Source organism: Gracilinanus agilis, chromosome 5, assembly GCF_016433145.1.
Source record: "Gracilinanus agilis isolate LMUSP501 chromosome 5, AgileGrace, whole genome shotgun sequence".
In the NCBI taxonomy this organism is placed as follows: domain Eukaryota; kingdom Metazoa; phylum Chordata; class Mammalia; order Didelphimorphia; family Didelphidae; genus Gracilinanus; species Gracilinanus agilis.
The window spans coordinates 218,859,796-218,872,618 of NC_058134.1; the positions used below are offsets into that span (position 1 = coordinate 218,859,796).

Consider the following 12,823-nt stretch of genomic DNA (forward strand, 5'->3'; position numbering starts at 1 on the left):
GATTTGGAGCTGGAGGACTTAAGTTCAAAACCCAAATCCTGGCCCGTCTCCAATTGGCTGGGTGAGGTCTCCCCTCCGGGGCCGTCAGTTTCACCTTTAGTAAAATAGGCACAATTGACCTAGGACTAGCAAGAGTGACTGATGGGAAGGATGCACTAGAAATACGGCTGCAATAATCACGCGCCAAACTCCTCCATAAAGTCTTCATCGAGCTCCTGTTTCTTCCTGGATCGGCCTCGCTCCATCCAAAAGCTGGGAAGCCCAGTCCGAGTTGCCGGCTCCGGGACCCCAGCTGCTGCTTTCTGGTTGGCTCCACCTCCTGCCAATCATCATCCTCAAATCCGGCGGTCCGTTGGGGAGCGTCTAGAGAGGTGGGGCTCCCGCCTAGGAAGGCGGGAGGGAGAGTAAAGGGAAAGGACTGGGACTGGAGGGAAAGCCCGGTTCCTTTGGCTTCCAACGCCCCTCCCTCGGTCCGCTCGGCTTCCCGTGGGTCGAGTAGTCTATTCATCAAGCTCAACGATAGGTTGTAATTGGTTCAATTGAAGCAGGGGGAGGAGCCTTGGAGGGCGAGGCAGTAGGGGGCTGGGAGAAAGTGAATAGAGCTCGGGAAAAGCCCTTTGCCTTTGGCTTTCCCTCTCCCCGCCCCCTAGGCTTCCCACGGGCCCATGGGCCCGTCCGTCGACCAGCTAGAGTGCTGCGATTGGGCGCGGGGACTCCTGGGGAGGGTTTCGGGCCGCGCGGCTGGCCGCGCATTGGGTTAGTAAGGCTGGAGGGGGCGGGACTGGGCGGTGCAGGGAGCGGCACGGCGGGGCTGGGGCGCGGTGAGGCGAGGCGCGGCTGGCAGATCACCGCCGTTCCTGGGCAGGCCGGCCGGGGCACAAGGCAGAGCGAACCTGACCTGCTGGCTGGCTGGCGTTGCCGGCCTCCCTTCCTCCCTCCTGCCCGTCCTTCCAGCCCGCCTTCGTCCCGTCCGCCCGAGCGCAGGTGGCAAGCCGGAGCAGGTACCCACACAGAATCGGCCGGACATCGGCTTGAGGGACCAGATCCGGGCTCAGGTGAGCTCGCTGCGTCCTCCGAGGCCAACAGCTGCTGCTGCCCTCGCCGCGGGGAGCGCGCCCGAGAGCTGGGCGGGCGGCTACGAGGCACATAGTCTGCAGCGGCCGCGGGCGGGCGGCCACTTGGTTCGCAGCCTCGGCGCGCCCGGAAATGGGGTGCGGGCGGGCTCCCGGAGCACTGGAGGACCCTGCGCAAGCGGGCTCTCGCCGAGGGCAGGCACCAGTGCGGCTTGGGCTCTCTGCGGCCCCAGGTCTCTTGGTGGAGGAGGTGCCGCAAGGAGGCTTGAGGACGGCTTCGGATTCTTTGGAATTGGGGGTCTAGGGCTGGAATAGGGGCGTTAGGGGGACGAAGAAGGCACTTGGAGGGTAGGAGGGCTCCCCCAGGACCGAAGCCCACTGGGTCCTCATCCCCCGTAATGCTCCCTTTTCTCCCTTGATTTCCCTTCTCTCTCTTTCCTTTCTGTCTCCCCTTTCCCCCCTCCCCCTTTCTGTCTCCCTTTTGCTTTCCCCTCTTCCCCATTCTGTCTCCCTCTTCTCTTTCTGTCTTTCCCTTCTTTCACTTATCTCTTATTCTTATCCTCTTCCATTCATTTGAAGAAATATTTATTAAATACCTCCTAGATCTGGGACCCTAAGTAAAGACAAAGACCAAGTGACTGCCTTCAAGGAACTTCCACTCTTTGGAAGTTTGAGTCTCCCAACCTTTCTCCTTCATCCCCTGGGGCCCTCTGATGACTCAGTTTCCTGAAGTTGCCCATCCCGCCTCCTTATCTCTGTTCACTCTTTGCACCGGAGCTCACCCTAGATTCCCATAAATGACTACTTACTGGGAGAACTCTGAAGTTGGCCCCACTTTTTAACCCCTCCCTGGGAGGTTGGTCTGGCCGGGCTCCCAGCTCTGCATGGGGCAGCAGAGACTCTGGGCATAGGAGGGAGTGGGGGGGAGGCACTTTTTGAAGTTTCCAGGCCTTTCTCGGAGGTAACGGGCGGACGGAGACCGTTTGGCAGCTGTCAGGGTTAGCTCCTGAGTCAGAGGCAGACAGCCCTGCTGCAGACATTGCATTGAGCTCAGCTCTGATTTCCGCCCTCCCATCACGACTTCCTTATTCACTTGGCCTTGTTTAGTGGAGCCCAGAAAGAGGAGGGTGGAGGGAGGGTGGGTGTAGTTGGGCCAAGGAAGGGAGCCGCAGGAACGGTGGCATCCTGGAGCCCCAGGCTTGGACAGACTCCAGCTCCTCCATCCTTTGACCCTTGACTTTGCTTAGGAGGGCCATTAAGGGTGAGGACCTGGCTGTGGTGTCTGGAATCCGGGTTGAGGGCTTTCTGCCTAAGAGCCTTTCATACCTTGCCCTAACTTGCTGTGAGTGAGGTACAGCCTCAACTCTGCTTCCCTCTCTGATCACCTACCCTGACACTAGAGCCTACCCATCTTTTGCGGCTCTACTTTGGGCTGATCTAAGTTTCCTCCTTCCTGTTTGTGCAAATGTTTGGGGCTTTTTCCTGATTGCCCTCCCCGCCTTCCCTCCTGAGCCACACCCTGTGGGGCTTGAGGGCAGGTCCTCTATAAGCCAAAAACCCCTTGAAGGGAAGGGAAGAGTAAAAGTGTAAACCCTGTGGTTTTTCTCTGGAGAAAAAAGCCATTCCAGATAGACAGAAAACTCGGTCCATTTCTTTAGATCTCTTAAACTGAGAAGGGCCCCCCCGGCATAATTTCAGAATAAGTCATTAGCCAGAGTGAAGTGAGCCTGAAAAGTTTGTATTTTGTAGCACATGGTTCCTACAGAGAAACCCAGGTTTCTATACTGGTTTTCTATGCAGGTTATTCACTGACATCTTTTCCTAGCTTTGAAAGTAACAGGTTGCATCAGTTACTGTTGAAAGCCCAGACACCTCCTCTTGTTCACTGTAACAATGTGGCTAAGTTGAGCCACTCAGTTTAAGAACTATGGTCTACCCTCTCATGCTGTCCTGCTTTGCCTTGCCCCCCTTTTTAAATAGAAGAATCAGATTTTATAGTTTTAGCAAACATTTCTTGACATCTCAGCCGCTGTGGGGTATTCAAGATAGTCCTTGTTCTCAGGTGGCTCCTGGACCGGTGGTTCAGAGGATCAGGGTCTCCCTTGCCTCTGATAGCTCCTACCTGTATAGTAAGACACAATCTAGTACTTAGCTCAGTGACTAGCATCTAGTAGATGTTTCATAGGGATTGATCTTCTGGATGAGAAGCGCCTCAGCCTTGTGGGAGCTGGGAGAGTCCATTTCTGGTTAGGGGAAGAAGATCAAGGAGGGTTCTGAGCACAATTCAAGCTTTGCTAACTGAGGCAAATTTAGGTTCAGAAAGTGAAGAGTCATTTAGCAGGTAATTGGGGGTAATTAAAACCTTGCAAATTGTTGCCTTCTCATTTTAGGGCCATCACAGCTGCAGGTGGCTGGCCCAGCCTGGGGTGAGCTTGACTGGAAAAGGCTCCACTTTTCAGCAAGTTAGGAGATGCACCTCCTTCAAGGCTGGTGTTGAGTGATCTAGTCTTGTGCATTTGGGTTTGGAGGGCCGCCTTCTCCTTAATAAGGTTGTATGAATGTGGGCTCCCAGCAGAGGCTGTTTCCTCGTCTGTAAAATGGAGATAATGATACTTGCCTGGTTACCTACCTCATAGGGCTGTTGTAAGAAGCAAATGAGATGACGCACAGGGATAGCTCTTTAGCCACTTCGGGTTGTAGAAATGCGAACCAGCATTTCAGAGACTCCTTCTAGAAATGCCCCTATGGGAGGGTGCCTTTGGGACTCCTACAAATCATTCACATTCTTGTTCATGAGAGCAGAGATGGGAAACCCTAAAGGGCTCTGGAGTTGGGAGCTACTATTCTGAGGAGCACTAGGGTTAAATTTAAAATGGTTTATATGAGAATGTTGGCCCGTTTATCCTTCTCTAGGGTGACATGCATCTTAATTACATTTGCTTATTTGGCCTTCAGATGCATGAGACAAGGCTTCTCTTAGTTCCTCTTACTGGGCCCCAGAAAAATGTTGCCAGGAACCGGCACGGGCCTGCTTTCTGCACTTTTCTTTTTTTTTTTTTTTTGCTAAGCTTTCAGTGAAGTACCTCTGGACTGCCCGGAACCAGCTTGGCATCTTTATTTCAGAAGGAGAGAAAAGGATGCCAATTGTTTTCCTCTCTGCTTAGCCTTCCTCTAGAAAGAAACAAAGAGGTGAAAAACCCAACCTAGTCAGTGCCAACTCTTCTTCCTCCATCTCACGTTCCAGAAACAGTGAGAATAGTACATCTAGTGGGGGTGTCAGAATTGAATGAATGTCCCTGATTTACTGGGTAAAGCAGCATCTTCTGAGCTGCCCTGGGTATTCTCCCTTTGTGTTGACATTAGGTGGGCAAGGAGCTATCTCATCCTTAACTCCTGGTTTGGGGAGGGTGACTTCCTGTGGCAATCTTGGGCTGGATGAGGCCCCTGGCAGCCCCCTACAGTTTGTAGTGAAGGATGGACTGTAGAACTACGTGGTACAGTAAGTCCATCTTCACTGTAGGTTTTGTAAGCTTTCATCACAGCAAGGTAACTATGGCAGGCATTATTAACTTCATTTTGTAAATTAATAAACTGATACTTAGAGATAACAAGACTTTATTCAAGATTATTCAGCTAGTAAGGATCAAATCCAGGACCTGAATTTTTGTCTTCTACCTCATAAATTATTCTAGGGCTCCTTTTATAATGCCATGCTGGCTGTCATCAGAATTGTAACACCCATTTATATAGCATTTCCCTTTTTGGTGTAGAGTGATGTTTTCTTCTACTGGATGGAGGAGCTCCTAGCGTGGAGAGTTGCTCCACTGAGGCAGAGTAGTTACTTCATCTGTCTCTTAGAATGTAGCCATGCTGAGGGCACTTGTCTGTGGCCACAAAGTGAGTGTATATCATGGGCAGTACTTGAATTCAGTTTTCCCTGACTCCAAGGCAAAGCCCTGGCTTTTCTGTCCAGACATTGTTGCCTAGGTAGTCAGGAATATTGGTCCTATTTTGCCCATAGTTCTTTCCTTTGGGTGTATTGAATGATGAAAGGGCCCTCTAAGACTTAGTCCTAATTCTGGGGCCAGAGAGAGCCCAGGAGGCATGTGCAGCCTAGACAAGTTTGGACATTGCTGTTGGAAAATTGCTCTGAGGTTAAATTTAAGCCTTCATTCTAATAATGCAACTTAGTGTGAAACAAATGCATCTTGTGTATAGTTTGGAAAGCAGAAGTTTCTGCTATTAAAGATGTACAATCATGAAACCTGGTGTTCAGAAGTGTTCCTGTCAGAGGGCAGCTAGGTGGCACCATGGATAGAGCCTGGAGTGGAAGGACCTGGCTTCAAATCTGGCCTCAGACACTTCCTAGCTGTGTGATCCTGGGCAAGTCACTTAACTCCCATTGCCTACCCCCTCCCCTTCTGTCTTAGAGTTGTTACTGAAACCAGAAGTGAGAGTTTATTAAAAATCACCAAACAAATAAAAAAGTGTTTCTCTCTCCAGTAGCTGCCTGCTATGCTGTTCTTTGCCCAAGATGTCCAGTCCTTTTCTTTGACTGTTCCTTGCCTGGAATGCTCTTCCCTTCTCATCACTTCAAGTCCCAGCTAAAATCCTGCCTTCTATGGGAAGCCTTTCTTTAATACCAGTGCTTTCCCTCTGAGGTCACAAGCAATTTATCTTATATACAGCTCAATTAATACCAAATTGTTTTCAGTTGTCTCTCCCCTAATTGATTGTAAACTACTTGCAGGTGGGGACTGATTTTTGCCACCCCCCCCCTTTTTTTTTGCATCCTCAGAGCTTATAGTTTGTGGTCCACAGAAAGCACTTAATATAATAAATGCTTGTTCTGACTACATTCCCTGACTCACAATACTGATTCACATTTATATAATGCTTTAATGATTGCTGACAACTTTCTTCAACAACCCAGGGAGCTAGATAGTACATATATTGTTCCCATTTTACAGATGAATACACTATCTTTCAGAGGTTGTGATTTGCCCAAGGGCACAGTCATTGCTTATAGATGTTTGAGGAGGATTTTAAATCTGGGGTTCTTTCCCAGGTCCACTGCTCTCTCCTTACTTAATGGCAGGCTATCTTATTTGCCCTACTTCTAGCAAAGGCCTAATGATTCATACCACAGGAAACAGTCATTGAGAAGTGGATATTTCTCTAATTTTCATTTCAAATTAAAACCTGCAAGTTGGAGGTGGAGGGAACTACAGTGTGTTCACTACAGTGAGTTCAAATTCTGACTGCTATATTAAATGAGCTGTGTGACCTTGGGCTTGTCACCATACCGAAGGGGTCTCATTCTTCTCATTTTCAATGTTTCCATTCCTTTCCACCTTGCATTCTGTGAGTAGCATTTCAAGGATCTTTTCCCACTAATTCAGGAGCCTACCTGGAAGCCAGTGGGGAAGACCTAGGAAGGAAACCTGCTCTCTGACATTCTTCACCTGCATGTCCCTAGAATCTCCTAATGAATTCTGCCCATTACCATTTCCTCCTCTCCACTGAGGGGAGTGAATGATGGTTTGCCTATCATTTTACTGCATGGGAAAATGAAAAACCTCAGGTACTATCCAGAGAACCCCAAGATACCTGTCTTGACTCAGTTTCTCTAGTTCTTTTCCTGATTCATGTTCTGAAGCCCTAGGAGTGCTAACTAGGCAGCAGAGATGACTCCTCCTGCCCAAACTTTGTTTACTTGCATCCCTCTAGTATGCTTCCTCTTACATGCCATCCTCTGCTCCAACAGACATCTGACTGGTCTGTAGTTTTATGTAGACACTGTATTAATAACACTTGAATAGAAAAGACTGTTGAAGAGTGAGATTTAAAAAAAGCCCCTTCTTATGCCAACTGCACCTTGATGGGCAGAGTGGTGGTGCTTATCCTCAGGGTTAGAGCAAAGTGCCTATCTTTTGTGTGGGCAATCAGGCTGGGGAAGCAGAGGGGGTAACCCTTCTCACAGTTATGTTTTAAAGTACATAAAATAAAATACAGAAGATTGCAAAGGAAACCAAATCTATTGAAATCTAAAAATAGTTAAAAAAAAAAAAAAACAACCTGGACCCCATGGTTAAGTTAGAAGCCTTTTCTTAGCAACCCTAACAGTGGAGTGAAATAACTGAGATTGGCAGGTGGGGAGTATAGACACTCCACCTCGAAAAGAATTATGGTAAAGACAAGGGCGAAGCATCTTTTCTACTGGGTCTATATTCCCACAGAGGAGCGTTTTGGCTTTTAGAGGAGGGATGACAAGAGTCATTAATAACCCCAGGAGACTGATTAAGTTTCAGATTTAGCCAATACTCCTGTCCGGAGAACCCCTGGAAGGCTTATCTGCAGAGAGAGGCTCTGACACACCTCTTGCTAAGATCTCCATTCTTAGATGTGTCCCTAAACACAGAAAACAATGCTTGTCACTGGCTGATGCATGTCTCTTTAAAAAGAAACTTAGCATATGCTCCGATTACTTAGTTCCATATTCTGACATCAGGACAAATTATGTCTCCAGCCTGCCCTGATTTGGTGTCCTAAATGCTGATAGCAGTATGCCAGCCACGGGCTTGGGTTCTGGAGTCCATTGAATTTCATTTCTTGCTGATTCAGAGAGACTTTGTGGGTTTGTTGTTTTTATTTCTCCTTAATATGACCTTTTCCTTTAAAGGACCTACCTTTATCCTTTTCCTAAGGCTTCCTCTGGTGGTTAGTTCTTCCCCTATCCCTACCCCCCCAATCTGTGCTGCTGAACCTGCAAATACTGCCTATATTCAGGAAGCTTTTGAGCTGATAAGTGGGCCTTAGAGAGCATGGGAAAGATGAACCAGAGAAAGCTCCTATAAATTGTCCTTGCAGGAATGTACCCTGCCCTCAGGGACTTTCATTTTTGATGGTCCTCAGAGAAGTCTGAAAGAGTATACTTAATTCAGAAAAATTAAATGGGGATCTGTCCCTGTGGAACTTAGTAGGTTACTGTTATCCCTACAGGGTCTTTTCTGATGTTGAAGCACAGTTGAGGTCTTCATTCTTACTCCTCCATCCAACCCCATCTGTTCCTGACTATGAGAGTGTCTAAATTTGGGGAAACCATTTATGGGTTTACTTAGTTTTTTCCCTATCATTTAAAAATAATTTTTCTATTTTAAACCCTTAACTTCTGTGTATTGGCTCCTTGGTGGAAGAGTGGTAAGGGTGGGCAATGGGGGTTAAGTGCCTTGCCCAGGGTCACACAGCTGGGAAGTGTCTGAGGCCAGATTAGAACCTAGGACCTCCCGTCTCTAGGCCTGGCTCTCACTCCACTGAGCTACCAAGCTGCCCCTTCCCTTTCATTTTGAATAACTCAAATTCTCCCCTGCTTAAAAAAAACAACCCCTTGATTTCACAAATTTGAAGGAAGTTTCTTAGGCACTGAGGGTAGCACAGTTGTAAACAACTACAATATGTCTGCCTTCAGGTTTATAGACTTGGGGGTGGTGGTGAGGAAGATAATAAATGATGACAAGTATGTGAGAAGAACAAAGTACTCCCCCCAAAAAGACCTATTAGCTCTTGGTATTTGCCTCTTTCGAAACTCTTATCATTGCCTGTCTTCCTCCCCTCTTCTTTCCTCCCAGATAGCTTTTAGCCAAACAACACATGCTTAGCTTCTTTAATCTGGCCTCAGAAGTCAGTCCTTCCAGTCCCTTAATCTTTGGGGATGGAAGAGGCTAATGTTCCTCTGAATTCCTTCCAGTTGGACTCAGCCTGTTAGAACTGAGATTCCCACAACTGAGTCAGTATTTCATATGAGGTCTTTCTGAGTAATAGGGACAACTGGGAACTTGGTGATTTGTGATCAGGAGCCTTTTACCAGCTTGCAGTTAGGGGATGGGTGCATTTAGAGAGTGGGCTCTTAAGGCCATTAATTCCAAGATGTCCCAGTAGCTTTCCCTTAAGCTTTATACTACTACTGTGGTTTTTAGGTGATTTTAAATTTTTTATCCTCTCCTGGGTAGCCCGGAAATGGTTAGCTACTAAACATGTCCAGATCAGTTTGTTCTTTTCCAAATTAAAAATTGACTCTTGGTTCTCTTGCTACATTGGCATCTAGCCTCAAGTGAGCAGAAAGGTAAATTGATTTGAAAATGCAGAAGTATATACTAGGATCACCAGAGTACTGGTTTGAGGACAGATACTTTCCAAGATACTATTCCTGGTATTATGTTGGTATTGAGCTTTGCTTATTCAGCATCTGTTTATTAAATACCTACTGTGTGCCTCAATTTCCTCCATCTCTAAAATGCAGATAAAAATAATAGTACTTATTTCACTGGGTTATGAGAGGATATAGGAGATAATTTTTTTAACCCTTACTTTCTGGGCAATGGCTAGGCAAATGCAGCTAAGTGACTTGCCCAGAGTTACAAAACTAGGAAATGTCTAAGGCCAACTCTGAACCTAGGTCTTGGAGATGATCTTTATAAAGGATTCTGCCTATATTAAAAGTCAGCTATTAGTAATAACCATGACTTCTCTTTTCTGTTTGAATGAGATAAGCAATGATCATTCCAGCTGGTTTACTCCTACCTCTTAGTTTAAGGTTTACTACCTTATTAAGCTGCTTTAGACATTTCTGTTACATTAGATGCTCTTTCTAAAAAAAAAAAACAAAAAAACAAGGAAATTGTGTTACTTCAGAGCCTTCCTAGGTTCAGAAGCTTGGGTTTCCTGTGTTTTGATGAAATCATTGGACTGAAGAAGACAGCTTCCTGTTTAACATCAAGGACTGGTGGGCCTTGGGTAGTCCTATCTTCCTGGGGAGTAGCAGTGAAGATGATGGTGAATCGATGGCAGTTCTTTCAGGAAGCCCTGATGTTTTGAGTGCTTCTTCTGGGTAGCCTATTGTTTGGAGACCCTGGGCATTTTCATGCCCCTAGATCATCTTTGTCTTTTAGTAACACCAATTCTTCTGACTTCTTGGTCACTTAGCATACTTTTTTTTTTTTTTAAGTCATTACTTTCCATCTTAGACTCAATACTGCTCATTGGTTCCAAGGCAGAAGAGTGGTAAGGGTTAGGCAGTGGGGGTTAAGTGACTTGCCCAGGGTCATACATCTAAGGAATGTCTGAGATCAAATTTGAACCCAGGATCTCCTGTCTCCTGTCCTGGCAATCTACCCTTGTTTTATTGTCTTGATTCCCCTTGACTTGTTTTTCTGACTGTTCTTTCTTAGTGTCCTATTATCATCTGTTTCCCATCCTTAACTATCCTCTCAAGATTGTTTTGGACCCTTCACTTTACATACTATTTGGTAATTACATTAGACTCCATGCCTTCAATTATCTCTAGGTACATGATCCTAAAATCTATGTATCCAAACTTAATCTTTCTCCAAGCCTGCCAGACATCTTTACCTGAATCTCACTAGTGTCTCAGACTTGTCCAAAAAAAAAAAAAAAAAAAAAAAGCTCATCATCTTTCTAACTCCTGTCAAGCCTTCTACTATTATCATTCAGAATACCATCATCTTCCCAGTTGCCCAGATTTGTAACCTTAGTCATCTTTGATTCCTCTCTGTCTTTCCCCCAATTATTTGCTAACTCTTATGCCTTCTACCTCTCTTCTCCTTTGGCATCAGTCTTCTCTCCACTTAACAACTAATCGATTTCACTTCTCATTCTCTTCTCTCTCCAATCCATCTTCAATCCAGTAGTTACTCATATTCCCAAGAAATAGGTTTAACCATGTCTCTCCCCTGCTCAAAAATCTTCCTCTTCCTCCCTATTGCCTTTTAGATACAATACAAACTCTTTAGTCTGATATTTAAATTGTCTTTGTTCCTACTTCCCTTGTCAGACCTGTGTTTTTCTTTTCCCCTTACTTTGGCTTATACCCAAAGTGACCTATCAGATATTCTGTATCCATGTTTTTTCCACAGGCTGTCTATCCTCTGTGCCTGAATACACTCTCTTTTTACCTTTGTCTTTTAGAATTGTTTCCTTCTAGGGATAGCTCACTGACTTCCTACTGGAAGCATTCTCTCTAGTGTTAAGAATTTTCTTTCTCTGAAATTAATGTATATTTACTTGTATCCCTCCAACAAGAATGTAAATTCCTTGACTGTTTCCTTTTATATTTATAGTTTCAGTGCCTTGTACAGTGCTTTATACTTAGTAGATCCTTAATAAATGTTTCCTGAGACTCCATAGGCTGCAGTATGCAGGGAAGGCTGCAAAGAACCTGCAGCAGACTCTTGAATAATAGGGAGGAGCTAGTGCAAATCCCAGCTAGCCAAGTAGGATGGCCTTGGTAGCCTCCTTGGGTAGAGAAGGTGCTGATGAGACTCAGGTTACCAGTTTCACATCGTTCCACAACTAGTCAGGCAGTCAACAAGCATTTATCAGGTGCTTATCATGGGGATACAAAGAATGGCCAAAAGGTAGTCTCTGTCCTTAGAGAGCTCAAATTCTAATAGAGGAGACAGAATGCAAATAACTAGGCATAAAAAAATGAAAAATAGAACAGATGAGAAATAATCCTGAGGGAATGCAGCTGGGGGGCTTGAGAAAGGCCTAGTGAAAAAGCTGAGTTTTGAAGGAAGGGAACTAAGAAGTAAACGAGAGGGGCCACAGCCTTCTAGGCATAGAGGCCAGAGATAGAGGTGTGTGTGGGAGGCACAGCAAGTTAGACCAGTATAGCTGGATCATAGAGTGTAGGGAAGAGAATAAAGGAGTAGGAAGGGACCAGTAGGATGAGCTCAAAATACCAAACAGTGAAGTGGATACTAGATTCTGGAGGTAATAGGGAGCCACTGGAGCTCATGGAGCATGAGAGTAATGGGGTCGGACCAGAACTTTGGAAAAATCACCTTGGGTAGAGGATGAATTGGCCTAGGGAGAGACTTGAGGAACCAATTGCCAAATAGGCATCATGGGGCATGTGATTGTTTTTCCAGAGCCTGGATTTGTACAGTAGTCACACTAACATTCTACAAGTGAGACAACTGACAGGGTGAGGTGAGGTGCCACTTATCTAGGCAGTAGGAAGGTGTCTGAGAAGGTATGTCTTTGGAACTAAACTGACCAGACCCTCTCTGTCCCCCACAGGGTCAGAAACTGTAAAATCAAAAACCGAAAAAGAATTAAAGAATTAGTGAGGAGGAAGGAAAACTGCAAGCTAAAGATACCACAACTATTCCTCAGATAGAATCAAGGAGATGGTAGGAAAGGAGCACATTTTCTTATGGATGATGGTAGGAGCTGTTCCAGTTCAAAGCTTAGTTTGTTCATTAAGGACAAGAACTGATTTTTGAGGTGTCCCAATTGTAATGAGAATTCCAGAGTTTGTGTTCCTGTTCAAAGGTCTAGGGCACGATCCGGCCCCTTCATTGAGGAATACTCTGGAATATTGTATAAACTGAAAGGAGCTCAGGCTGAGCTCTGCTCAATATTGATTCAGGGTAGAACAACACTTAGTAAATTACCAGCACCGCTTGAGAGATTTCCTGTTAGCTAAACCCAGCCCTTTAATATAACCATAACTTGAGCAGATGGCTGGCTAATTCCATCCTCCCTCCCTCTCTCTTCAGTGAATGATGGGAGTGTAAAGGCCTCCCCCCCCACCCCCAACCTCCAAATTCCCTTTCTGTTGACAGTTTTTATTCCAGAGCCCTTATGGATTGCTTCTGGGACTTTCCTCTAAGGGCTGTGGTGGGGGGACCCCTAGATTCTTTGCAGCTCTAAAGGACTTGGACTTG

At 45.9% G+C, this 12,823-nt stretch overlaps 1 protein-coding gene across 1 annotated transcript in view; it reads left to right on the forward strand.

Annotated features, from left to right (window-relative positions):
• The first annotated feature begins 862 nt into the window (after nucleotides 1-862).
• Nucleotides 863-12,823, forward strand: part of MYH9 (myosin heavy chain 9) — a 141,268-nt gene continuing 129,307 nt past the window's right edge. The window contains exon 1 of the mRNA XM_044679127.1: nucleotides 863-1,055. The gene's annotated coding sequence lies outside the window, so the exon portion shown is untranslated. The remainder of the gene's footprint in view (nucleotides 1,056-12,823) is intronic.